The following is a 26,574-nucleotide window of genomic DNA, read 5'->3' as shown; positions in this document are numbered from 1 at the left end:
TCTGAACACTGTTCTGCATAGCTTTTACATACATCTGTCTATTTTATATATACTGTTCACTACAAGAGAATGAAAGAGTATTTAAAGACTAATTTATGCCATTTTACCATTGTGTCTTGTTTTTAAATAAAAGCTACTCATTCAGATGGTTTCAACTTCAAACAAATATGGTCCATATGTTCAATTTCAAGCTTTTCAGTGGGCTTACAGAGCTCATTTGAATCATAAAACTTAGACTCACTCCTACTAGATCATTTGAATCACTGAGTCCTTCACTTTTGGCTCACTCTGACCAGATTATGTGAATTAGTTAATCATTAACTGGGGCCTCGTTATGACTGAATTGTTTTGATTAGTGTACTGTATTTATAACTTTAGATTCACTCACTCTGAATCATCTGAGTTGAAGAGATGCAAAAGAGCAAACCCATGCAATTGTCAACTTTGGCATGAAAAAAACTAAATAGCGAAACCATTTCTACATTTTTATTATTATTATTGTTATTATTATTATTATTATTTTGTATAAGCAAGTAGTTTAAAGTACTTTAAAAATGCTCAAAAATGTCTCTGTCAATGTTTTCAAACAATTATATTCGATTTACCATAGTCACACAAGAGCTAATTTTTCATGTCACTACCATTATCAAGCTTTATTCTCATAAATGCAAAATAAAATAGAATCAATGATATTAGTTCTATAGTGACCCAACTCTCATCTTTTTGATAAGCATGGCTTTTTTGGTTTGTGCTGTTTAATTCACAGAACGTCTATAAAGTATGTTGTTTATTGCAAACTCACGGATACTTTTTCAGTCATATCCATGTTTCCATATTTAAAATCTAAAAAAAAATTTACATATTGACATTTTTTTGATTCCATAACTCTGTGGTTAGTTGTTTTGGAAAATATAAACAGATGCTTCGATATCTTAACGTATACATTCTCTGTGAATATTTGCTCTGAATTTCCACTGCAAATGTCACATCCATAACGCTGAAATTGCTGAAAAAAATTGGATTAGATCAGTCGGATTCACAAATTAAACTGCATGTTCAGTGCAGCTTAAACACACACATACACACGCACATGCACTCACACAAACACACACACACACATAGGTTTCATTTCATAGGTTAAAAGAGTAGTTCACACAGAAATCTCCTCACAATTTCCTCACACTTAACATTCCCATACACTCTTAAAACTCTATTTTAACAATCTAGGTGCAAAGTCTAAAGTGCATGGATGGCGCAAAAGCATTAAGGGCATGTTCAAATCCCCTTTCCCTATAAGCATGATAAAAAATAAAAAAAAAACAGTGCAGCGCATGGTCTAACAGGGTTGTGCTTATTCTCATAATGAGTTTTGGGTGTGGTTTGAGCATAACATGCATTAAACCAATCAGAGTCTCCTCTCCCATTCCCTTTAAGAGTCAGTTGCATCGCACCATGGCGCATTTGCTATTTACATGGCAGATTTTGTAAGAGGAAAAACTGAGCGCTTCACTAGCGAGAAAAGAGTTAAACCATCTGCAGCGTGAGGATAAAGAAAGAGCCTCATCCATTTGGTCTCTTTACTTTATCTTTACTTTACTTTTACTTTACTCCTTTACTTTAGTGGATTAGGAAATAATGTTGTATGCACAACACTGAAGACATAAATCAGCCTACAAATTAAATTTAGTTTGTTAAGCACAAAATTTGCTAAATTCAGTTCTAATTTCCAGCAAATGAATAATGAACAATAATAATATAATAAGTGTGGTCAAAAAATTGGAGTTATATCCAAACACGCGTCCTATTATGGTCCAAACTTGACAGGTGGAAAAAACTAAACTTGTTTTTATTAAAACAAACATAAATATGCATGCAATAAATAATACTGCTAATAATAATTATAAACATTAACATTAATAAACATTATACACAAGCAAATTGTCATGCATAAACTGAAAAAAGCCCCCCAAGATGAAGAAGGCACGGATGCAGTGATTTTTATATTTATGTAGAAAAAATAATAATTTTTGTAACATTTTAATCCGTCAATTATTTTTCATTTGTAAAGATGTTTGTGTATTGCTGTAAATCCTCTGTGTATTAAGCAATGTGGACGCGTTTAAGTCACACAACCAACAGCTTTCAGCTGGTCTTTTGCACAGTCTATTTTAGTTCCTCTAAATAGCTACGCGCCAACGATGCACCTTAATACACCTCCTTTCTAGACCGGAACACCCATGAGTCCACAAATCGCCGCAAATGGATTTACCATTTTACCAAAAAGATACAAATCGGAAAATTAGGGTTTTGTTGGTCTGAAAACAGCAACAAATCACGCTAAACACATCCTGCACCTTATTACCTCGGGTGTATGATAGGGCCCTTAATGTTTATGAATTTCTTTCTTCTGTAGATCACAAAAGAAGGCCAAACAATAATCTAAACCAGCAGCCTTTGACATCCATTGAAAGAACAAAACATACCATCAATTTGATAAACTATGCCTTTATCTTAAACATATAACGAAATGGATTTAACTATTCCACCTTTGAGCATAGTATAGATATTTGAAAAAAAAAAAATAATTAAATAACCATGCATTGTTACTGTTCACCACTGGCCATATGCTCTGTTTTGGATAATAATTTGGGTCACACTTTACAATAAGGTTCATTACTTAATGGTAATTAATGCATTTACTAACATGAACAAACAATGAACAATACATTTACTACTGCATTTGTTCATGTTAGTTAATGAAAATACAGTAGTTCATTGTTAGTTCATGTTAACTCATGGTGCATTAACTAATGTTAACAAGCATGGACTCGGATGTTAATAATGCATTAGTAAATGTTCAATTATGATTAATAAATGCTGTACAAGTATTGTTCATGATTAGTTCATGTTAGTAAATGAATAAACTAATGAACCTTATTGTAAAGTGTTACCATAATTTGTAAAAGACATGAAAAATGACCAATAGCATTGCAGGGAATGTTGAAATATGGAGATTGTGATTTCTCCTAGACAGTGACGATATAAAATACTATCTCAAAAATAAGCAGAGAGTGAAGGTGGATGGGTGTACCTGGGTGACAGGCAGGTGACCCCTGCCACCCGCGGTGCCCCCCATCACTGTGCCCACCCCGGTCCCATTCCAACTAATCACAGTCTCATGATTTATTCAAACCATTCATCAGTCAGGATCTGATTATTCATCGCCCCAAAATATGAATAATAAAGCACCTCAAGCCATGTCTCAGCGTGTCAGCCATTACCATACGCTCAATGTGCTGTTGTTTATTGCTGAAAGACGGAAATAAAATAAAAAACCCAATGCGTTTGTACATGCATGAGGGGCTTTCTGGCCTGAAACCACCCTCATTTCTCCGGGAAGAGATGCATTTCCTTTCTCTCCCTCCTGCACGCATACATTCAGATATTTTGCATTCAAAGGGGCTTATGGATAATTCCCATTGAAATAATTGATTGTTTGTCCACTGGAGTGGCTGAGTAAATAATGGATGGCTTCATCAGGGCCTCCTGCACCCTGAGCGGCTGACTGACAGTTCGCTTTAATAAGCAACTCTCCTGAGAGCTCACTGCAGGGGGAGCTACTGTAACACACACACACACACACACGCACACACACACACTGCTGAATACAAATATATAAATACGGCGGCTTATTCATATTTAATCTCGCCATCAACGTACAAAAGATCCATGATATCTGATGCTCTGTGCTCATCTCGCAGGTTTTGTTTACTGAGTGTTCCTGTGTGAGCAAACAGAAGGTAAAACAGAGATCTGATTTTTAATGAGAGCCACATCCACTCGCTTTGTCATGCAATGAGTTGCTTTCCACACTGACAGGCAGAAAGTATCACAAACACCCAAAAAGTTTGGCAACCAACTTTTTACATACATCGCTAATCAGCGAGTATTCCAGAGACGTCGAAACATGTTCGTAACACACACACATATATACATATACATATATATATATATATATATATATATATATATATATATATATATATATATATATATACATGTAACAAAAAAAAAAAAAAAGACGGCTGAAGAAGAAAAGACATAGTTTTTTTTTTAAATGTTCTTGTAGCTTGAGAGATATATGGAAGGATTTTCTGCAGTTTCTCAGAGTTACTGCTTAAATGAGCTTCCTGCTGTTGGACTATTTTAAGTGTTATGACTTGCTTTAAATGAGAGCTGCTTCTGTGAAACAGCGGCTCTGGGGACGCATGTGATTAAAAGCAAGCGGAATCCGCTGAGTCACAGACCAACAGGCTGAGAAGTCGACTGTGGAAAGGTGCTCCTTCTTCCCATTTACTCTCTCTTTCTCTCTCTCTCTCTCTCTCTCTCTCTCTGCCACTGAAGACTGTATGGTACAAAGCACTGTCCATGAATAAGGTACAAGCTGGCATAAGAGTCTCAAATCAAATGATTTGACTGTGAGACTGAAAATAAAACTATAAAAGTCATGCCGAGTTCAGACTGTATGATTTTAGCTCCGATTTTGACTTGCTGACAGGTTTTGAAAAATCGCCAACAAATGCCTGACATCACAGGCAAATCGCTCACGTTAGCGACAATCACACAGTATGAACTATCAAGGACACGATCTGTGAGAATCGCCGATGAGTCGCCGATGCCTGTGAGATATTTAGCATGCTAAATATTTGGAGTCGGCGATTCAAATCATGCCGCAAGAAATGAGTTTTGACTGAAAATAACATCGGCGATCGCCTACAGCCAATGAGAGAACAGCCTTGACCGGTGTGGGTTAATAACAAAAGATATACTACATGTTTTGTTTATGAGACGTAGTTTGGACAAAGTTGTCGGATGTAAAGTCATGCAATATGAATTCCCCTGTCATCGATCCATCTTGCAGTGTAAACAAAGCAGTGACAAAACGCTAGCCCAGATAGTCATGCAGTGTGAAAACATCTGTAATGCGACTACTTTGAAAATCATGCAGTCTGAACTTGGCATAAGTAAAATATATCTTACCGGTGGTGCCTTGGCTAGATTTCAGCAGTGTTGTGTAAGTTAAAAAAGTAATGGATTACAAATTACTACTAATTACTAATATGAATTACTACTGGAAAATTGTAATCTGATTACATTACTAATTACTTAATGTAAAAAGTAATAAGATAACTAATTACTTTACTTTGAAGTTACTTCTAAAACATATAAAATATACCTATAAAACACCAAATTAACTGCAACTTTTTTTGGTAATTTAATTATCACTGAAAAACATTACAATGGGTTGATCACAGTGACTTGAAAAGACCTGAAGATAGTTGGATGCAGCCATGAAAAATATTGGGATACCTGTAGGCATTGACATCCATAGTATGAAAAAGCCCTGCTTGGGTGTTCTGTGTTTGTCTGAGATAATTTGTCTACTGATATGTGTATATTGCATACAAAGCATAAAGCTGATTAATCAGTTCTTGTTGCGTAACTCACAGTTTTTAACAGGTGCACCTGGAAAATACCAATCCTGCACAACAATTCAATTAAGCGTGTTAAGGCTGAGTTGAGCTGTCAGTTTTTAGGGTGCTGGTGTCCTCCTTGTTGGAGTATTGTCACATAATGCTTTCGATTCAAGTGCTTGAACAAATTGCTGGTCGAGTTAAAAGCAGTCGAAAGTTCTTTAAAGACTGGACATGGACTGCATTTCACAGCAATCAAAGCAATGTCTGTATTTCCACTTGAAGAAGCAACCGCTCTTGTCAGCAACCATTTCAGCTCGCGCTCTCCAGCAATTTAAAAGCGAATGCTTATTAAGTGACGTTGCAGTGGAAAACATTAGATGAAAGAAGCCTTTTTTTTTTCTTCTAAAAGCTGTATTTGTAACATAAGTAACAAAGTTATATTGACTTTAGTAACTGTAATGCGATTACACATTTTTTAAATTTAATTCGTTACATTACTGTGTTCCTCAAAAATGTAATTAGAATACAGTAACACGTTACTGTGGAACACGTTACACACAACTCTGGATTTTAGCTACCATGGATGAACAAATCTGACACTAAAATCATCAGTAGGTGTCGGCAAGACCCTGGCATTCGTTGAATCAATCATTCAAACTCTTTGTTCAAAATTAATGATTCATTTTGAGTTAAAGAAAATAACTGAATAATTTAATGAATGATTTGCTAAATCGTTGGCTTAATTTTTTTTAAAATCTCATTCTTACCAAACCTCATATAAGTGTTTTCATAAATGTAAAATACGTTGCGATAATTCAATCATTATTTTGTAATTGTATTATGAATTGATTATATATAAATTTATTTATTTTTTTTTACCCTGGCTTAGTCCCTTTTTTATCAGGGGTTGTTATTCTGGCATATGTTTTACGTGCTGGATGACCTTCCAGCCGCAACCCAGTACTGGGAAACACCCATACACTCTCGCATTCACACAAACACACTCGTACAGTATACCAATAAGCCTGTGCATGTCTTTGGACTGTGGAGAAAACCAAAGCACCCAGAGGAAACTCACACCAACACGAGGAGAACAGGCAAAATCAACACATAAAGCCAACTGGCCCAGTCGGGACTCGAACCAGCCACCTTCCTGTTGTGAAGCAACATTTTGCCCTGTTTATTTATAACTTTTGTTATTTTCTTTTTATTGAAATGATCAATAAATCAGTCAACAAAATGATAAACAAACAAGCAAAGTTGTTCCATGCTCCATCTTTTTTTTTTTTTGGCGAGGTTTGCAAAAATTCCAAACCTCATATAAAATGAATGGAAAGCAAAATAGATCATATAATATTTAGTTTGACCTCCTGAGTTTGCCGACTGACATTTTCTGAAGGTTAAACACCTTTCACTGACTATTTGTGGAAACACACACATTCAAAAATATGAGTCAATCATTTTGCAAGAGTTTCAAGGTCTATTTTACAACCTTTTGTGAAAACTGCCTTACATGTTCAAAACAAATTCATAATGTTATAATATTACATTTTTAAATTAAAATATATAAATATTTAGGCAAAATTTGCAGTTTTTAATTTAAAAGGTACATATTTTACCCCTTTTCATGATTTAAGATGAGTCTTTTCTGACTAGATTGTGTCTGTAAAGTTTAAGCTCGAAACACACATCAGATTATGCATTATACCTTTCAGAATATTGGAATTTTCTGCTTTGAACACTATGTAGCCTAAACGCTTTCCTGCCTTTAATGCTAGTTTTCCCTGCCCACCATTCCCACATGCCTGTCAGAGTGCCTTAATCTCCTCTCCAACTGTGTCAGATAAACAGCACAGTGACAGACATAAAAGGAAGCAGATCTCATGTAATGTTTGTGAAAAATACTACAGTAAGAACTTTCCTAATAATTATTTGTTCTATCTTGCTGATATGATTATAAGCGTTACTACAGAGACATGCTAATACAGGGTTGTGAGTCAGTTTGGTGGGCGGGGAAACTACATTCCAACGTCACGTTGAGGTGGACCTCAAAATGGGAGGAATTTGGATCCTACTTTAACATCAGGAAATAAAAAAATAAAAAAAGACTTGTGTTTTTATCACTCCAATATGACAGTGGACACACAATACTTGCACACAATTGCTCAAACAGCTTAAAAAAGATGATTTTCATCATAGGTGCCCTTTACTACCTTTAATAACCAACGATGTAGAGCAACTGATCAATGTATCTTTCCAAAAAAACGGGGTACATATTAGATCTTAGAGTGCAGCATTATTGCTTACACGCTTATTGTGTCTTTTATCAAGCTAATTAGATTCAGTTTTCCGCTCTAAATCAAGCAACACATTCTTGTGAGTCATTAATTGATTTAACTTTATGATGCACAATGCATTTTTTTCCCAGGTTTACAGATGAATGAAATTCATCCTTACTTCAGAAGTATTTAATATCAAGACCACATTCTTTTTATGTTGCTTGAAAGAGGTTTGTCTTTTCTATTGACTGCCACAGTAATTGCTGTAACTCGTATTCTTCGAATGATGCCACCACCACTGCAACACTTGTACAAGAGATATCCACACTTACTTAAAACACACATGAAAAGACTGCTTTGAAGTGTGAGTGTGGCTGTAGAGCTTGGGGTTCATGCCACGTGAAATATGGAAGAAATGGGGATTATGGAGGCCCTTGGAGTCATGAAAAACAGACCATATTTGATCCTGGGATCGCTGATCCACTTCTTGCCATCAAAGGATCACGACAGTTGGAGTCTGTTTGTGTGCGTTTGTGTACACATGTTAGGCTGGGACACACGCTTCTCTTGTTGTGTTGCTCTGGGAAGATCACAAGTGGAAGCATAAAAAGCAAAGGTTCGGGTTTGGAAAAAAATCTCACATTAAACTGAATCGAACCTAACTATGATTCAAAATGGCTTTCTTTAAATGATTAATTACTTAGGTAATTTTTTTGGCACATAAGGTGGCCTTTCAAAGACGATGTTTACAAATAAATATAAAAGATGGTAACCAAGGCTAAAGTAAAAAATATATATGGCAGCAGTAATAATATTACAGAAGTTTGTTTCCTGCACGTTTTGTGTGTACTATTCGAGGAGTGCCACTAAAATGTAGAGATGTCCAGTTCAGGTTTTTTTGCCCTCGAGTCTGAGTCCAAATAATTTGATTTTAAATATCTACCGATACTGAAACCCGATCGGATACTACTATAATACATAAAAAAGAATTTAAAAAAGAGCGAAGAAACATCCTGGATGTTCCTTATTTTATTCAGTTCACCTTATTTTAACATTCAAAAATTCTGTTAACAAACAGAGCACTTCTGCAAGGTAGCTTGATTCAAGTAATAAATAGCATCAGATATTCACTTTTGAACTTTAGTGCAACAGTAAATTAAAAAAAATCTAATATAAAAACAAATAGCACCTAAACTCAAAATACACGGCAAGTAAAGTTTACATATCTCAGTTTGCTATGGCAATGTTGTTGTCATTAACATTATAATACCTCCACACCACAGACATCACATACTTGTGCTTTCCGCTTGTTTCCATGTCACTTTTTGCATGTGTTTAGTTGTGAGATGTAGTTTGTGGACCAAGACAACATTGTCGGCGATTGCTTTTATTATAAAGTCATGCAGTGTGGAATCCCCCCATACTGTAAACACAGCACAGACGGAATGCTACCCCAGATAATCATGCAGTGTGAAAATATCTGTGACCGACTACTTTGAAAATTGTGCAGTCTGAACTCAGCATCAACAAATTTGTGACATGTTTTGTAAGTAAATTACACATATCTAATTATTATTCAACTTGATCCTTAGCAACCAGTTTTATATGAGCTGTTTTGATCAGGAAATGGATGCAGCATTTTTAAATATTTTTATTTTGTCAGAATACCACTCACTTTCCACAGTCATCTGTGCTTTTATGTAATTGTGGCCCCACACCAATGTACCCCGTTTAGCAAATCTGGCTCTAAATCTATCTGATAAGAACTTATAATAAAAATACATTTGCTAGAGCCATGAGAATTTGTATTTTAGTTTGCCTTGAGCTATTTGTCAAATTGTGTTTTACAGAACTGTACCAGGTGAGCTACAGAGCAAGTTTACTACATCAAAAAAGCACTGTCACCTCACAGGAAGAAGGTCGCTGGTTTGAGTCATGGCTGGGCCATTTGGCTTCTCTGTGCGGAGTTTGCATATTCTCCCCATGTTGGCGTGGATTTCCTACATGAGCTCTAGTTTCCCCCATAGTCCAAATACATGCAGTACAGGTGAATTGTATGAACTAAATTGGATGTAATGTTTGTGTGTGTGTGTGTGTGTGTGTGTAAGACAGTGTATGGGTGTTTCCCAGCATAAGGTTGCAGCTGGAAGGGCATCTGCTGCATGAAACATATGCCAGAATAGCTGCTGGTTCATTGCACTGTGGTGACCCCTGATAAAAAAGGACAAAGCGGAAAAGGAAAAAAAAAAATTTAATATATATATTTTAATAAGCCCAGATGTTTCGCTTCCAGACTGTTGAAAATCCCCCAAACAACTTCTCACAGGAGGTCAATGTTCATTGACAGCATATTTATTGGATGATAATTCTATGGTTGTTAAAATTAGCTGTCAATAACAGCTGCAGAGAGTAAACAGCTAATTTGCCATTAGCAACGGTTTTTAATTTACTTGTCTAATTCATATTGTGCGCCTCATTACCATCAAACGCTGAAGGTAGAAGTGGACGAAGCAGGTTTAAAGGCTCCAAAAACAAAGCGCAGGCCATAAAACACAGGGAAAGATGCAAATTGAAGACTGTTTGCGTTGGTGTGAGAACTGCTCTTCTCTCAATGGACTCTTGGGGCCTAAAGAATGGCAGTAGGTAAATTGGAGGGCCAGCAATGTTTACTCCTGATATGAGCTGTATGGTACCCTTGCAAAGGTTTTTCATTAGCAGGCTCCAAACACATTCTCTCTACTTAGGGAGGAAGGTGATGCCGCATGAACGAATGAGAGAAAAAGACGCACGCAGAGAGAATGAGAGAGGTATTATAACCTGTGGGAGCTACTGGCTGTTTAGCATGTGAAGAGGGAGACGGAAACTCCTTGAGTTTAATTCAAACGCAAATCACACTGTCCACTTTGATTTACAAAAGTACTTGGAGATGGAAATCACCGGCGGTTTATGTAAAGAGTGTTGTACTGCCTGCTCGATATTGTCTTAATGCTGTGCAAATTATTTCGCTATTCAATGCTCATCAATTTTTCAAAGGCAAAGCTCAGAGATAAGTGACCTCTCACCTTTCCGCCATTGCTTCAACGTATAATCCAAGAGCGTAGGATTGGGTTTAGTACTGGTAGGGACTTTTTTTTTAAATCAAACTAAACAGATGCATCATGTTTTTCGCCTACACAGTAAACACATCTCACCATCTCTTTTTGTTTGGAAAGAATATTTAAGTAAGTTGCACTTTCTGTCTTTCACTGTAAATAAAAGCAATACACTACAGTTTAATGATTGAAATTCAGTTTGGTTTATATAGATATATCATGCAGCATAAAACCAGCAACACACTGTAGTCTAGCCAGTTATAGTTGATTGTTAGGTCGTCTTCTTCTTGATTTATCTACAGCAGGGGTGCCTAAACCTTTTCTTATGAGGGGCCAAAAAGCAAACTTGATTGAGGGTGGTGGGGTAATTTTTCTTGTTTATTTAATAATCTAAAACATAACTAGAAAACATTGCTTTATATTAATACAGTATATATTATTACATTTTAAAACTCTCTTATTTTATTAAAAACAAACACAATCCCATTTATAACAGAATGGAGTTCAGTGGAGGACCTGTTTTTGCCTTGATTTCCTTGTCTGTTTCCTGCATTGTCTTCTGTCTGTCAAGTGACAGTATTTACATTTTAGAAAATGTGATTGATTTATGGATACATTTATTTTAAACATTTAATTTTAGTTAGCTTGCTTTGTAGCTGAGTAGTCTACAGATATATCTCCTTATAGTATTACAGTCTACAGTGTTTATCTGTTGCAATCGAGATATCACAATAATTAACCCCGAAAAAAGCAGCGCAAACACTACCAGACTGCTGTTGTGTTTGCAATAAGGAGGGGGTGTTCGGGTGTGAGGTCTCTGAATAACACTGTTGAGAACAGGGACAGGAAAGTAACTGTATTAAAATAGGCACTGTCCTTATAAATAAACTGCATAGTTGCAATCTATACAAAAGAGATCGACTAAGAATATCTCTTACCAGTTTAATAATGATTTGATCAGATGTGGTTAGAAAACACGTCTTTTTAATCTAAGCAAGGGCTTATTATGCGGTCCTGGCACAATCTTGTGGATAGACAACGTCAACCATCTTTGACTAATGGACATCGATGCGCTGTCTCTCAGAAATTATAAATAATTTAAAAATAGTCACTATCTTTCTAATTAAGCTGCATAGCTGCAATCTAAACAACTACATTCTCCATTAAAAAAAGCCCCAAAAAGTATATTATGTTGCCCAACAGCAGGAATATTTGTCAAACTATGGATCGTCCTCTGATTGTTTGTAGGCAGAGTAATACACAAAGGTGAAGAGGCCTTTGTGTGGTGTTACTGGCAAAATATCTCATGGCTATAAGCCAATTAGATTCAAGAACTAGACAGAACTGTTATATATATATATATATATATATATATATATATATATATATATATATATATATATATATATATATATATATATATATATATATGTATGTACAAAAGAAACAATCAATAGTATATCATACAGAAATGAGGCTGCTTATCCTAAATCATATCATGTCATATCATAGAGCAATCTGTGCATTCGAGTAATCCTTTATTTACATTCCTTGGAGATGACGTAATGATGGCACAATGATGATATATTTACTTTTAGCTGTGTAGGGTTTAAATAAAAATGGTGTTTTGAAATGAAGATGAGAGTTTGAACAAAGGTTTACAACAACTGAAAGGCTATAGAGTTTTCTTCTTGAATTTCAGACTAAAAACTGGACAAAATTTGGATTGGATTACTTGTAGGCAAAACTTGATTGCGCTGGGTTAGTAAATTAGTATGTTGTGTGGCGGGAGGGTACTCGTCCACACACATACTGTTTAAAGCATCACCATTGTTGAAAACATGGTTCTGAGCCAAGAAGACACAGAAGAAGAAGGTGATGCGTTGATATAAATCAGGTGAGGTGGAAAACATATACATATGATATAATTTCACCTATTTGCCATCTAATTACAAAATATAATTAAAGTTAGAAGTATTTTGACAAAATTGACAGAATTAATTGAGCTTGGATTTATATATATATATATATATATATATATATATATATATATATATATATATATATATATATATATATATATATATATATATCTTCACATTTATCTTGTTATGTGATAAATATAACTAATTAATTAAAACCAAATATTAAAACAAATAGTTTAAAAGTTAAGTCTCCAAAAATCTCACTTTAAAGTATTTAAATAAATAACTTAACTGTCTCATTTGGCAATTTAATTTTGTTTCCCATTCTGCTTATTATTAAAATATATGGAAAAATAAATGAAAACTTCAAAAGATGCGACATAGTGAATACAAACATAAACGCAAACACATGCACGGACACACAAGCCTTCCGTTTGAGTGTGCACCTAAACATATTTACACACTGACACACACTCAGCAGTGTTCATCATGACTGGTGCCCCCACAGAGATCAGTGCAGTGTTTGATCCACAAAGACAACTTTACCAAAGCCTGAGTCAGCCTGGAATCCCTTAACATGGGCTCCTGTGGGACACATGTAAAGTCAATCAACATGCGCAAACGCACACATACACACTCCAGCAGAACGGAGACTGTCATTGGCAAGGCATCCTCCCGTGATGGGAACAGGCCCAGATGGTCCCGTCATGGCTGTCAGTGCCTCAGTCTCCAGGAATACACCTGTGACAGCTGGAACATGTGTAGCCAGTCACAGCAGCCCAGCTATGGAGACTAATTATCTCCCAGCGCTGATCTACAGCAAAGGGACAAGGTGCTTTTTTTTTTCATCTGCGTTTTCCATCATGCCAAGGTTGCGCTTATAGACACCTCTCGAAATAGTGGATTAATGCACCTCCCAGAATGCATTCGCTTACAAAAGCTTGAATGAACATTTTGTGTACATACCTGCTGATGTGCTGATCTGGTAGTTTGTAAACAACAACACCATACATGATAGGTGGGATTTGTCTATGCCTGTTGTTTGGGATTCGTTGTTCTCTGTACTGTGCATTGGGAGGAGGTTGCTACTCAAACAGAGCTCTGATGCTAATCATTGCGCCGTTGTAGCTGTTGCAGTTTCTCCTGGTTGCTTTGAAGTTGTTATTGAGCTAATTGCTGCATTTTAAAAATCCTTTAGTGCGTAAAGCGATATAAATCAGATACACTTTTGGGTTACATTATTATAATCGGAGGAAGCGATATCTTTGTTTTTATTACGCTGCTTTCAAATGAACAGTCGTGTTAAATTGAAATTTAATTATAAAATGTGTAAACAAACCAACAGAACCAAAATCTGTTCTCTTAATTGAAGTCATTTATGTGTTTAGCGATGTCTCTGCACTGTTCTTGAATGAATGCAAAACATATAATGTTGCACTGAACATCTGTCGGTGGTTTAAGGTTATCAGTATGTAACATTCTGCACATAAAACCTGCTATGGCATACATTGCATTTAGAAAGTGTAATCCAAGCCAGATGTTATAGAGATCTACAAACAATATAAATGAAAACTTTACTTGGCCTCTTGTGTAAGAACATAGCATGTCTGCAATGTGTTTTAATTAACACTCTAGTGTGGCTGGCAGTGTTGGGCAGTAGCATCGCTACAAGTAGTGACGCTACCAGGCCCGGCCCTAACCAGCTTGGCGCCCTAGGCAAGATTTCAGGTGGCGCCCTGTCACATCGCAGTAAATTCCACTGCTAGTGTATAGTAATAAGAAACTAAATAGCTGTTTGATCGACTACTACAAGCTGGGAAAACATCAGATAAATATGCCAATGCAATTAACATTATTGCTGATAAATCTAATATTTACACATTTGCTTGAGGAAGGAATGATGGGGTAGTTACATTACTATTACTATTTTTTTCATAACATCTATGCCCTTTCATAACATTAGCTGATGTTAAAACTAACAGATAGCACTATAGCTATTAAATGATTAGCAATGCCATATCTGTTAGTGTTGGAATGTAAAAAATATGGGACAACAAATAGCTTCAAATGATAGAATACATAGCAAACATTCAAACATATTGACAATAAAATAAAAGGTTTAACCTATTAAAAACAATGGTCTATACAGAAATTAAATAAAGCTATAAAATCAATTTAACTTTTAATTCTATTTGCATATTGATTAAAGTTACTATAGTTATTTAGTGAAGAGCAGCAGATGAATCTCTCATTGTGTTTTGTTTGATAACAGAGGTGTTAATGTAAGAATGCACAGATCTATATGAATGAATGAATGAAGCATTCGACTATTTTAGTAACTGTTTGTGCTCATTTAAGAGAACATTAGTTGTGTTTAAAATAAAACACGCAGGACAGAGCACAAAAAAAAAAAAAAACACTTTTCCGACGGCTCCTTACTGAGAGCTCCACTCCGCGCGAGCTCTCCCAGCTAAACGGAGCAGTGCTCGTAATGTCGAGCGAAAAAAAGAAAAAGACAGCTGTGAAACATAACCAGCTTTGTCTTTTTGTAGGAAAAACACTTGAAAAAAAAAATATCTTTTTAGGCTAAGAGGTTTTTGAGTTATTGCCATGTATCACTGAATGTGTCAGGAATATCAAAAACAAAACCAACTTAACCGCGCTCATTTCTGGCGCCCCCTGGATATGCAGCGCCCTTAGCATTTGCCTATACTGCCTATGCCACGGGCCGGCCCTGGACGCTACTAGCTTAACTACATTTCTCAGTAGCTAGGCGCTAGTGTAGCTACTTTCAAAATCGAATAGCTTTTCAGTCACAAAACTATTTTGTTAATCAAGTAGGGCAGTAGCATCCACACAAGCTACATTTATCGATCGCGGATAAATAAGTGAAGGCACTGACATTCACAGAGATGTGAGGCTGGTGTCTAGCTAATGAAAGTAAATTCATATGAAGGCAAGAATGACTATTTCTTCTTCCTGTTTTACGGTGTTCGACAACAACGTTTTTGGTGCGTTACTGACACCTCTGGTGAAACTTGCTTGATGGAAGTAGCATAGTAAGTAGCATTCCCTACTTCTATTTTTAAATATATATTTATTATCTGCAATGCAATAACTTCATTTCTGATGCTGTGCTCAAAATATAAAAATACTTTAGTGTATATACACTATAATGCTTATTTCTAATTATTTCCCTTTACTTAAAAAAATACTTTAGTATTTTACGTGTAACACCTGGTTTTATTGGATTTGTTTGTTTTAGCTGTTATATTCTATAATGTGTTTCTGTTTAGTACATCAAATTTACAGTAAATAACTGAACTGAACTATTATGCCTCATGTGTTTCATTGACAGTTTTATAAATCACTAAGATATGATGGACTTGGATTTGCTTCGATTTAAAAATGAAAACTGTAAAAATAGCTTAGATGTAGCTAAGCTACTTCTGCCATGTTTTTAGCTTAGCTTGCTATATTTCCCAGAGGGTAGCTTTTAGTGTAGTTAGATTAGAAAAAAAAAAAAAAAAACTTCTAGAATAATTTTTCAAAAAATCTAGTTTATGCTTTCGCTTACACGTGCCATAGCCACATACAGTACATGGCAGGTATGAGGCTTATATGCTCATTTATAACCACAGGAATAACCCCTAGAATGAAATGCTTGGTTTTGACAATATTCAGAACGATTGTGAATATTAATGAGCTCTGTTCTGATGCTATGCAGCTTGTGCCAGTGCCTGCTCTCTCCCTTACAAACACATAGACTAAGTGTGATGTAATTTAAAAATACACACATGCAAAACCATACTTCATTTCTCAGAATATATATATATATATATATATATATATATATATATATATATATATATATACACACACACACATATATATATACACACACACACACACACACACACACACAAATACAATTTATTTTATTGCTGTTATTTCATTCAATAAAAATCCCAGTAAGAGCTGAGTGATAGGACAAACTGCATAAATGTGCATTAAACACTTATATGCAGCAGTGTACACGTTCATTACAAACATACAAAATTAGCTTCATTACAAACATACACTCAATGGCCACTTTATTAGGTACACCTTACTAGTACCGGGTTGGACCCCCTTTTGTATTCAGAATTGCCTTAATCCTTCGTAGCATAAATTTAACAAGGTACTGGAATTATTCCCCAGAGATTTTGGTCTATATTGACGTGATTGCCGTTTAAGTATAGTTAACTTATTGTCATGTTCACAAAACCAGCCTAAGCCAATAACACAAGGCAGGATGTATCCATGCTCTCATGTTGGTGATGCCAAATTGTGATCATACCATCAGAATGTTGCAGCAGAAATCGAGACTCATCAGATCAGATTTTCCAACCTTCTATTGTACAATTTTAATGAGCCTGTATTAACTGTAGACTCAGTTTCCTGTTTTTAGCTTACAGCAGTGGCACCCGGTGTGGTCTTCTGTGTTGAAGCCCATCCGCCTTAGGGTTTGACATGTTGTGTGTTTAGAGATGCTCTTCTTCATACCTCTGTTGTAACGAGTGGTTATTTAAGTAACTGTTGCCTTTCTATCAGCTGGAACTAGTCTGACCATTCTCCTCTGACCTCTTGTATCAATAAGGAATCTGCGCCCGCAGAACTGCCACTCACAGGATATTTTATCGTTTTCGGACCATTCTTTGTAAACCCTATGGCTGGGCTCAGGCCCGGATTGGCTAATCGGGAGGACCGGGAGAATTCCCGGTGGGCCGGTCCGTTTTTTGGCCGCGAGGGCCGGTCTCCCTAGCTCCAGAATCTGTTGCTCTCAGCAGTCACACTTTTTAAAAATAATTTATTTATTTACTTGACCACAGCCTTCTTATTCATTATTTTACCGCAGTTCTGCTCTATTTATCTAAAATTTATCTATTTTTTCGTAGCCTCGTGAGCAAGATGGAGCCTACAGGTTAATGATGATATAATTAGATAAGTCATCGTTCGAAGTACAGCTGTTGTGGTACAGTGGTTAGCACATTAAGTTACGACGCCGCCATCCCGGGTTCGGTCCTGCTCAGCGAAACATTTTTTTTTTTTTCATTTTTATTGTTAAGACATATAATGCTGTAAGGGTTGTGAATATTTTAAGTTCTAAAACAGCTGTTTTCTCAAAAAAGATAGTGTAATTAGAAACTGAATTGGAAATGACCTTATTTTAATATAGTCAGTGGTGAACTGAGGTGGGTCGGTCTAAGGCTGGAAACTCCAGGGCTGAAAAAGAGTCCCACTCCGGCCCTGGCTGGGCTGGTTGTTTCTGAAAAACTCAGACAAGCCCATCTCGCACAACCATGCAGTGTTGAAAGTCACTTAAATCAACTTTCTTCCCTATTCTGATGCTCTGTTTGAACTGTAGCAAACCATCTTGACCATGTCTACATGACTAAATGCATTGAGTTGCTGCCATTTGATTGGCTGATTAGAAATTTGCGTAACGATCAGTTGTACAGGTGCACCTAACAAAGTGGCCGGTGAGTGTACATGTCAATTCTCAGAATATACAAATGAAACTAACAAAACAACAGACCTTATGCCTCTTATTATTCAGCTATGGCTAAACTATAGGTACATCTACAGATTTTCATCTTATGGCACCTTTAAACTAAAAACTTCCCAGAGACAATGGAAAAAGAAAGTTCCTGTACCAAAATATTTGAAAAAGTTAACTATACAATAAGGTCACTGCATTTTTCAGAACAAATTAACAAAAGACACATGTTGTTTACCAAGTCACTATACATAGGTTGTTTAAAAAATTGTGAAGTGTAAAGACATTGTAAAGCACAAAAGAAAGACTAAAAGCTTCTCTACTTTAAATAGCTGTCTCCCAGAACTGAAAGTTTGGAAGTACTTGCAGAATTGACTGGAGGAAACGTCACTTGTGGTAATGGCTGTAGTTTATCAACTGTGATGTGGCATTACCTATCGCTCATCATGTGTCTCTCTGGTTCAGTCGTTTTTCTCTAATTTAATAGCACTTTTATTCAAGCAGGGAAGTGTTCTCTGTAAAAATCTTGCAACAATGTTGATGTCTGTCTCAGGAGGTTATGTGAGCCATTTTCTAGATGCTCAGGCAGATAATATTCCGAATGAATGAAAACTCCATTGACAGTAGACTTTGTTTTTGACACTTGATGCTCCAAATGGAAATTTAAGATACAGTATGGCGAATGTGGAGCAGGACACATCCAGAGGCTTATCTCATTAATTGCTGCAGAATCGCATTATACAGTATGCAGTGCATTAAATGTATGATTTTGATTATTCAGTGAACTAAGACTTCATATGTTTCCTTTCATGTTTGTGCATTCATTTGAGTTCATTAAATATGACTGAGTAATGAAGGCCTCTAGTTTTTATGATGAGTTTCTCTGACCTATATGTTCTTTAATACATTCATCTATATTACAAACGTCTATGTAAGACAAAAAAAAGCATACTAAATTACTAAAACATTTGGTAAGACTTTATACTTTAGTTATCGACTGGCTTATTATCTCTCTATTGTTGAGATATTAACTGTTATGATCATATTTTACATCCCTAGTCCTTTTTACCTTACTAACTATTACCAATAATTTAATTCGCTTAACACAGTCAATATTACCCTAGATATGCAGAAAGGGTTACATCGTGTTCTTTCCTTGAGTCACACCACCCCCAAACAAAAATGAACATTGTGATTGGCTGTGCCTTTCCCTGCTGTCATGTGAGAGGCTATAGCTGCACTCAGATCATTGGTTCAGGTGCAAGAATGTGTGTGAGGTGTGTGACACACATTTGAGGATGGCGCAGCACAAAAAAAAGAGGTGGACATAAGCAGTTATTTTATTTTTTTTCAATGAAATGTGTAATAATGCTGTTAATGCTGGCGTTTTCCCCACTTTAACGCACAGTCTATTATTATAACAGACTGATATGGTCTGTGCATAATATGCCCTAAAAACTAACTGCAGAATAAACAACTAAATGTAAAAGTATATGATCTCTGCCAGTTCTACTAATCTCTCAGGGTAGCATGTCCAATTTTGGTTGAAACAATTTGTCAAAAAAAAAAAAAAAAAAAAAAACTATAATCTGTGCTCCACCTTTTATTAACAGTGATATTTGAGACATGTTTCATTTGCACGTTTCATCGAATCTTTATTAACCCTTCAGACCTGAATTATGTTCCAAATTTCAGAAAAATGGGATGTCATGTGATATGTGGGATGTCAAGTGCAATAGGTCTGAAGGGGTTAAACTCTCCATTTGTATTGGTTAATAAACATTCTTTTAACATTACATTATTGAAAGGGGCGGTTATTTTTTGTCTGACAACTGAACCTTTTTGCAGTTATTTGCCTGATTTTCCATTTAATTACTCATTTTATATGCATAATTTTGCATTTTAAGAACTATTTTTTGCTGGATTAGCTTGTCAGATGGTTATCATAACCACACTTTTTGATGTATCAAAAAATATTTCCTACCATTTTGTCAAATTGCATACTGTTATATATAATATATATATAACTTAGTATTTTACTATTTTAGGTGTTTTTTTACAAATCTGCATTTAAACTGTAAGCTTTATATTACCGTTTTATAAATAATAAAAATTCCTAAAATAAAGAAATATGAAAAGATATTTTTTGATTTTTTGTATCACCATCTATCATTACATTTATTATTATTATTTTAATCTGCTAAAACTTGTTTTAAATTACAACAAACTGGTAACAATATTATTATTATTAATAATAATAATAATAATAATAATAATAATAATAATAATAATAATAATAATAATAATAATAATCATCCACCTTTTGATCTTTTAAACCACCTGAACCCCCCTGGCTACAGGCCTCACTATTTCATTTAACTTAATAAATTGTATGTAGAGATTATTAATTAATAATATATTTTAATAGCAGTTAAATTGTATAATATAATTTAACCGGTATTAACATGCCCCCTGTTTATTTTTTTACTAATTTCTGTTTCACTGAGAAAATATTTTTTGAACACATTTCTAAACATAATAGTTTTAATAACTCATTTTTAATAACTGCTTTATTTTATCTTTGCCATCATGACAGTAAATAATATTTTACTAGATATTTTTCAAGACACTTCTATTCAGCTTAAAGTGACATTTAAAGGCTTGACTTGGTTAATTACTTTAACTAGGCAGTTTAGGTTAATTATGCAAGTTATTGTATAAAGATGGTTTGTTCTGTAGACTATCGAAAAAATATATAGCTTAAAGGGGCTAATGATTTTGACCTTAAAATGGCTTTCAAAAAAATTAAAAACTGCTTTTATTCTAGCTGAAACAAAACAAATAAGACTTTCTTCAAAAGAAAGAAAAATATTAAAGAAAACAAAAAATCAAATGGCTGCTTACTGACTTCAACTATATATATATATATATATATATATATATATATATATATATATATATATATATATATATATATATATATATATATATATATATATACACACACACATAAAATGTTCATTTTTGGTAGGGGTCTGGGGATTGTATTCACCCGTCCCCACCAATGTCAAGTGCAAACCTACACCTTTGAGTGGCAGACTCAAAAAACAACATTACATTCTATGCTTATAAGAGAAAGACTGTGACTAATGGGTGGGGGTTTCCGTCTTTAATGACACGTACAAAGGAAAAATGTCAGTCAAAATGTTTCTGCAGACACAATTTATTAAGTTTATTATTACTATTAAGTGTGATTATACAAAATAAAAGTAATACTATTTTACTATTAGAAGCTGGTATTCACAGATTGCCACACAACTTTTTTTTTTTTGCATAATAGATCCACTTTAATATGTTACCATAACATTTTTAATGTCTAAAAAAAACCTGTTCACATTTAATGTCTATCTGAGATATGAGAGATAATAAAAGGTCTGCTACTGTTGCAATTTATGGCTAATTTCTCTCCTCCCCCATCTATTATATTTGGATGGACATGCTGGTGCTAATTTGAAACTAATTAGGGTCCTTAAGTGCCACTTTAGTAAAGTATGTTAATGGGAATATTTATGGAACGTGTGCAGGGGAGGTGAGATGTCTGAACACCTTTTGATTAAGTTATTGTAAGACCTGTCTAACACAAAACTGGGTGATCCAATAATTGCTAACATCCTCTTAAGTCTCAGGAGATATTTCCAAGCCTGCAGATTACAGGTGAGAAGCTGATTTTGGGTTAATTCGGTGTTTGTGCAGAGCAAAATTGGTCGATAATCTAAACCTAATGAAACACATTGATTTACATTCTCCAGATCTCGCTTTGTCAATTTTGGTTTAAAACTTTGAAGCAAAATGCTCTGTTCTTTTAACATCAATGAAAAAAGTCACTTTACCCACTAAAAGATTCCAGAATTGCACCGCCTTTATCAATGACCCCTGCAAAACACTGACCAAAGTCAAAGTTATTCACTGGCAAAACAAATTCAGCAGCACTATTCACAACCTCCATAGGACTTTTGCACCTCTTCCACTGCTGATTATTTTTCACTTTTCTTCCATGGATAAAGCGTCGACCATCAGCAACCATTTTTAACCTTCAGCTAAACTGCTGAGATCATCACTACTACCAACAAATTGCACAAATAACACGTTTAATTCTTAAGATAACATAATGACACTTACTGACCTTTCTTGTAGTGGGTAATTTGTGAAAAGTTTGTGAAAGTACAATTCTGGAATATTTTAAAGATCAAAGTGCATTACAAATGGAGTTATTGTTTTCCCCCAAAAAATGTTTCCCATTATTGAACTGCATGAAACAAGTCATCTTTAATTCCAGTCTTATTTCCTGCATAAATCTGTGCTTTAAATTTGCATTATGCAACATATACAGTAGGCTCATTCTGAAAATGTATCCCTATATACATTTTTGGAGATCACAAATTATGTACCCAGCAGTATGTATGGCTGCATTTCATTTTTAAAACAAACGATACAGGGTGGTATGACACCATTCCTTTTGGCGCTTACCAGTTGACCGCTTACCTCTGTATGGACAGCTTTCCCGCTGTTACCAGTTGTCCAGTCAGACTGGAGACTCAGAGAGGAGTTGACCACAATGATGAGGTTGGAGTCCGGCGAACAACAGTTCCAAAAATAAGACTAAAACAAAAGGCAAAAAATAAAATAAACAAGTAAGAATGTGGTAAAATCTGAAAATGTGGTAAATGAGGGGAGGGCTTTTCTTTTTCTGGATAGCTTTTTAAAACTGTTGGTTAGGTTTAGAGAAGTTGTTGAGCCGGTCAATCTGTGCTTTTAAAAACACTATTGGTTGGGTTTAGAGAAGTGGGTGAGCGGATCAATCTGTGCTTTTAAAAACACTATTGGTTGGGTTAAGAGAAGGAGGATGGTAGGTAGATATTTTTTATGACAAGAGTAGATCCCAAACACTAAAAACATCCAGTTAAAACAGTTAAATTAAATTAAATTAAATTAAATTGTCAAACTTTACAATAAGGTTCATTAGTTAATGTTAATTAATGCATTTACTAACATGAACAAACAATGAACAATACATTTACTACAGCTTTTATTCATGTTAGTTAACGTTAGTTAATAAAAATACAGTAGTTCATTGTTAGTTCATGTTAACTCATGGTGCTTTAACTAATGTTAACAAGCATGGACTTGGATGTTAATAATGCATTGGTAAATGTTCAATTATGATTAATTAAATGCTGTACATGTGTTGTTCATGATTAGTTCATGTTATTAAATGCATTAACTAATGAACCTTATTGTAAAGTTTTACCAATAAAATTAATAAAGTTAATAAAATGAATAAAATAAAATAAAATAAAATAAAATAAAATTAAATTAAATTAAATTAAATTAAATTAAATTAAATTAAATTAAATTAAATTAAATACAACACAAAACAATTCATTCATGTTGTTCTAACACAAATCGATTAAGTTAACTTGGTGGAACAACATAAACATAAAACAATTATTTAAACATAAAACAATTATTTTATCTTAGAAAAATCTTAATCTGTTTCAGCTCACACTGCAAAAAATGTTGAGTTCCACACAATTCCTTCATGTTGTCCCCTAATTCGATTAAGGTGTCTTAACTCTTTTTTGCAAATTTAAATAGATTGAGCATAAAACATTTAAGTTGTTCCAAAAAAACAAAAAAAACGCAAGAATTGTGTAGATTCAGCTCAATTTAAACAAATGATTTCAACAACCGGCAACAATGAATTTTGTGAGTGCATTTTAAATAAGAAGTTCATCAATTTTAATCATGTACTGTAACTCGCTTTTCAGGCAAAATGGTGGATGGCAATAAGCTACAGATAATACCAGCATTAGCCAAGCAAATTTTACATTACTATATTTTTATTCTTATTAAAATCTTGCTTTCAGTTGTCGCTCCTGTTTATGTAGTGCATTGCTAATATCGCTGACTCCTGTGTGATAAATTACAGGCATTTTCCTCACTTAGTTTTGGATAAAGGATTGTGCTAAATGATTATACATATGACTGAATAGTTGTGCCAGCAAGCTAATTTCATGAATTCTCTATTTTTTTTTTCAGTCAGCGTATAATATTAAACCTACAGTAATAAAATATTAAGAAAAAAGCACTTTCTTATTGAAACTATTCCGCTAACAACCTATTCAGCTCCCTCGTTGGCTGAGGAATTCCATTATTAAAACTATTACCTATTGAGATGGACCCATTTGCTTGACCCGACACTTTATCACTGCCATTTTAAATGTTTTAAGACATTCATGGCCAGAGCTAAAACCGGATCCTCAATTAACGGTGACGCACTGTCTTTATATAAAGTTCAATGACTTTTCTCTCGCAGCTTCTGTAACTATTTTTCTAAAACAAGATCCTCTTTTTTCATTCAATCCGAAGGCCTACTTTTAACGTCCACACACATCTGTCAATCTCCATTTTTTACTTGCGGCTTTAATTAATGGTGTCACTTCCAGAAGACATTTACTATAAGATGATGACATGATTTTAATTACTGCTCAAATCCATTCAAGTGTCCTGATCTCCATTTTAAAAAGTATATATAAATAACAAAAAATATATATCTGTTAAGCAGAGCTGAGCAAAGCAGCATGGAGGACTGCAAGATCTGATCTTAAACCTTCGGACACCCCTGCAGATGCTGCGATTAAATGATAATGTCTCACTACAGCACAGAAGAGAATGAAATGAGCTGAGGAAGAGACAGTCACTTACTAAGCTCTTTACGCTGACATTTAGAGGACAGGCAACACAATGACCAGTCTTGAGTAACATCTCAAATGAGCCTCAATCTAAAATGGCCATGACGTGAGGAAATAGGGTTTCTGGAGTGCCACTATAGTGGAGATCTAGAAGCTGAAGTGGTAGTTAAATAAATAAATAAACCAATAAATGAATGAATGCATAACAAAAAAACAAACAAACAAACAAACAAACAAAATAAATAAATAAGCAAATAAATGAATAAACTATATGTTTTTCTTTTTTATGCCTCAGAAACAATTTAATACTAACAATTAAATATCAATTTAATATTGACGGTTATATGTTTGGATAATTTTTTTGTACATTTTTTAAAATAGTATAATGCATAAACTTGTAAAATTGTTTCTGTAAAATATTTATTGTTTTTAAAATATTTCCCATTGTTGATGTTGAACAAAAAAGGCATAATCGCAGTATTTCTTTTAATATGTTTGAATATATTTTATCTTATTTATTTAGTTTTTTTAAGGGAACTAAGGGATTTTAGAATAACCAAAACTTATTTTCATATGTTGTGCAATGCGGTCAGTCCACTAGTTTGTCTATAATTGCAGTCTTATCATACCAACAGTTTTACAAATCGCATGATTTGTTTAAAAAAAATTAAAAATTCATAAAATCACATGACTTTTTTGATGCACATGTTGGAATATATTCAGCAAATGTGTTTAAATTGTAGTTTAAGCACATTTTTCTCATCAGATATAGTGTGTGTGTTTGTGTGTGTGTTTTATTCCTTTGTGGACCATTTCACAGGTTTGGGGTCATCTCTGAACAGCCTAGTGGCTATATGAGGTTTGTATGCTTGGGATATCGTTCAGAATTGTACGCACACACAAACACATGGAAATTTTCTATCCAATCAGGTTAAACCACCGGTATATGTACAACGCAGTTAATGACTATGTAAGAGTATAACTGTTGTTGTTTTGAGATTGTAAGCAGAGTGGCCTATACCAACTTTTGTCGAGTGTTGAAGCTGGCTTGGCGAGTGTTGACACAGCAAACTATCTTCAGTAAACTTTATTTGAATTCAATCTCTGATTCCGACTCTTCTTTATCTGATAAACTGGTCACTTTTAGGTTAAAACTGTATATTTTCCCTAAAGAGCACATCTGATAATTTCTGAAAGCTGATTCCAGCAGCGGGGAGCGCAGTAGCTAAAGACAAATTCACGCTGCTTTGACTGAACTCTTGAAATTTCTAATTTACTTGATCCTAATGATCTAAGTAATTTGTTAGGTTTGTATTCAGTGAGTGTATCTGTTATATATCAAGGTCCTAGGCCCTTTAATGATTTTTAAGTAAGAATACTTTAAAATCGATTTAATTTATTGCTAACATCAAGAGCAAACTTTTTTCAAATCACTCTTTATTCAAATTCCTTCAAGTGTTACCAAAACAAGGCCGTGTTGGGACCGAGATGCCGCTGCCCCTGCTCATGC

The 26,574-nt window shown here is 34.6% G+C and overlaps 1 non-coding gene across 2 annotated transcripts in view; it reads right to left on the bottom strand.

Annotated features, from left to right (window-relative positions):
* Window positions 1-26,574, bottom strand: part of LOC141377566 (uncharacterized) — a 356,961-nt gene that overhangs the window by 36,553 nt on the left and 293,834 nt on the right. The window contains exon 8 of one of the 2 annotated variants that reach the window (XR_015507813.1): window positions 22,855-22,971. This is a non-coding gene — a transcript (uncharacterized LOC141377566). Of the gene's footprint in view, window positions 1-21,522; window positions 22,972-26,574 lie in introns of those variants that run through there. The other variant, XR_015507814.1, reaches the window with a different exon arrangement.

The sequence above is a fragment of the Danio rerio genome, chromosome 14 (assembly GCF_052040795.2).
Source record: "Danio rerio strain M-AB ecotype USA chromosome 14, GRCz13ab, whole genome shotgun sequence".
Taxonomy (NCBI): Eukaryota; Metazoa; Chordata; class Actinopteri; order Cypriniformes; family Danionidae; genus Danio; species Danio rerio.
The sequence above is the reverse complement of the archived record's forward strand: the minus strand, read 5'-3'. Positions and strand labels throughout refer to the sequence as shown.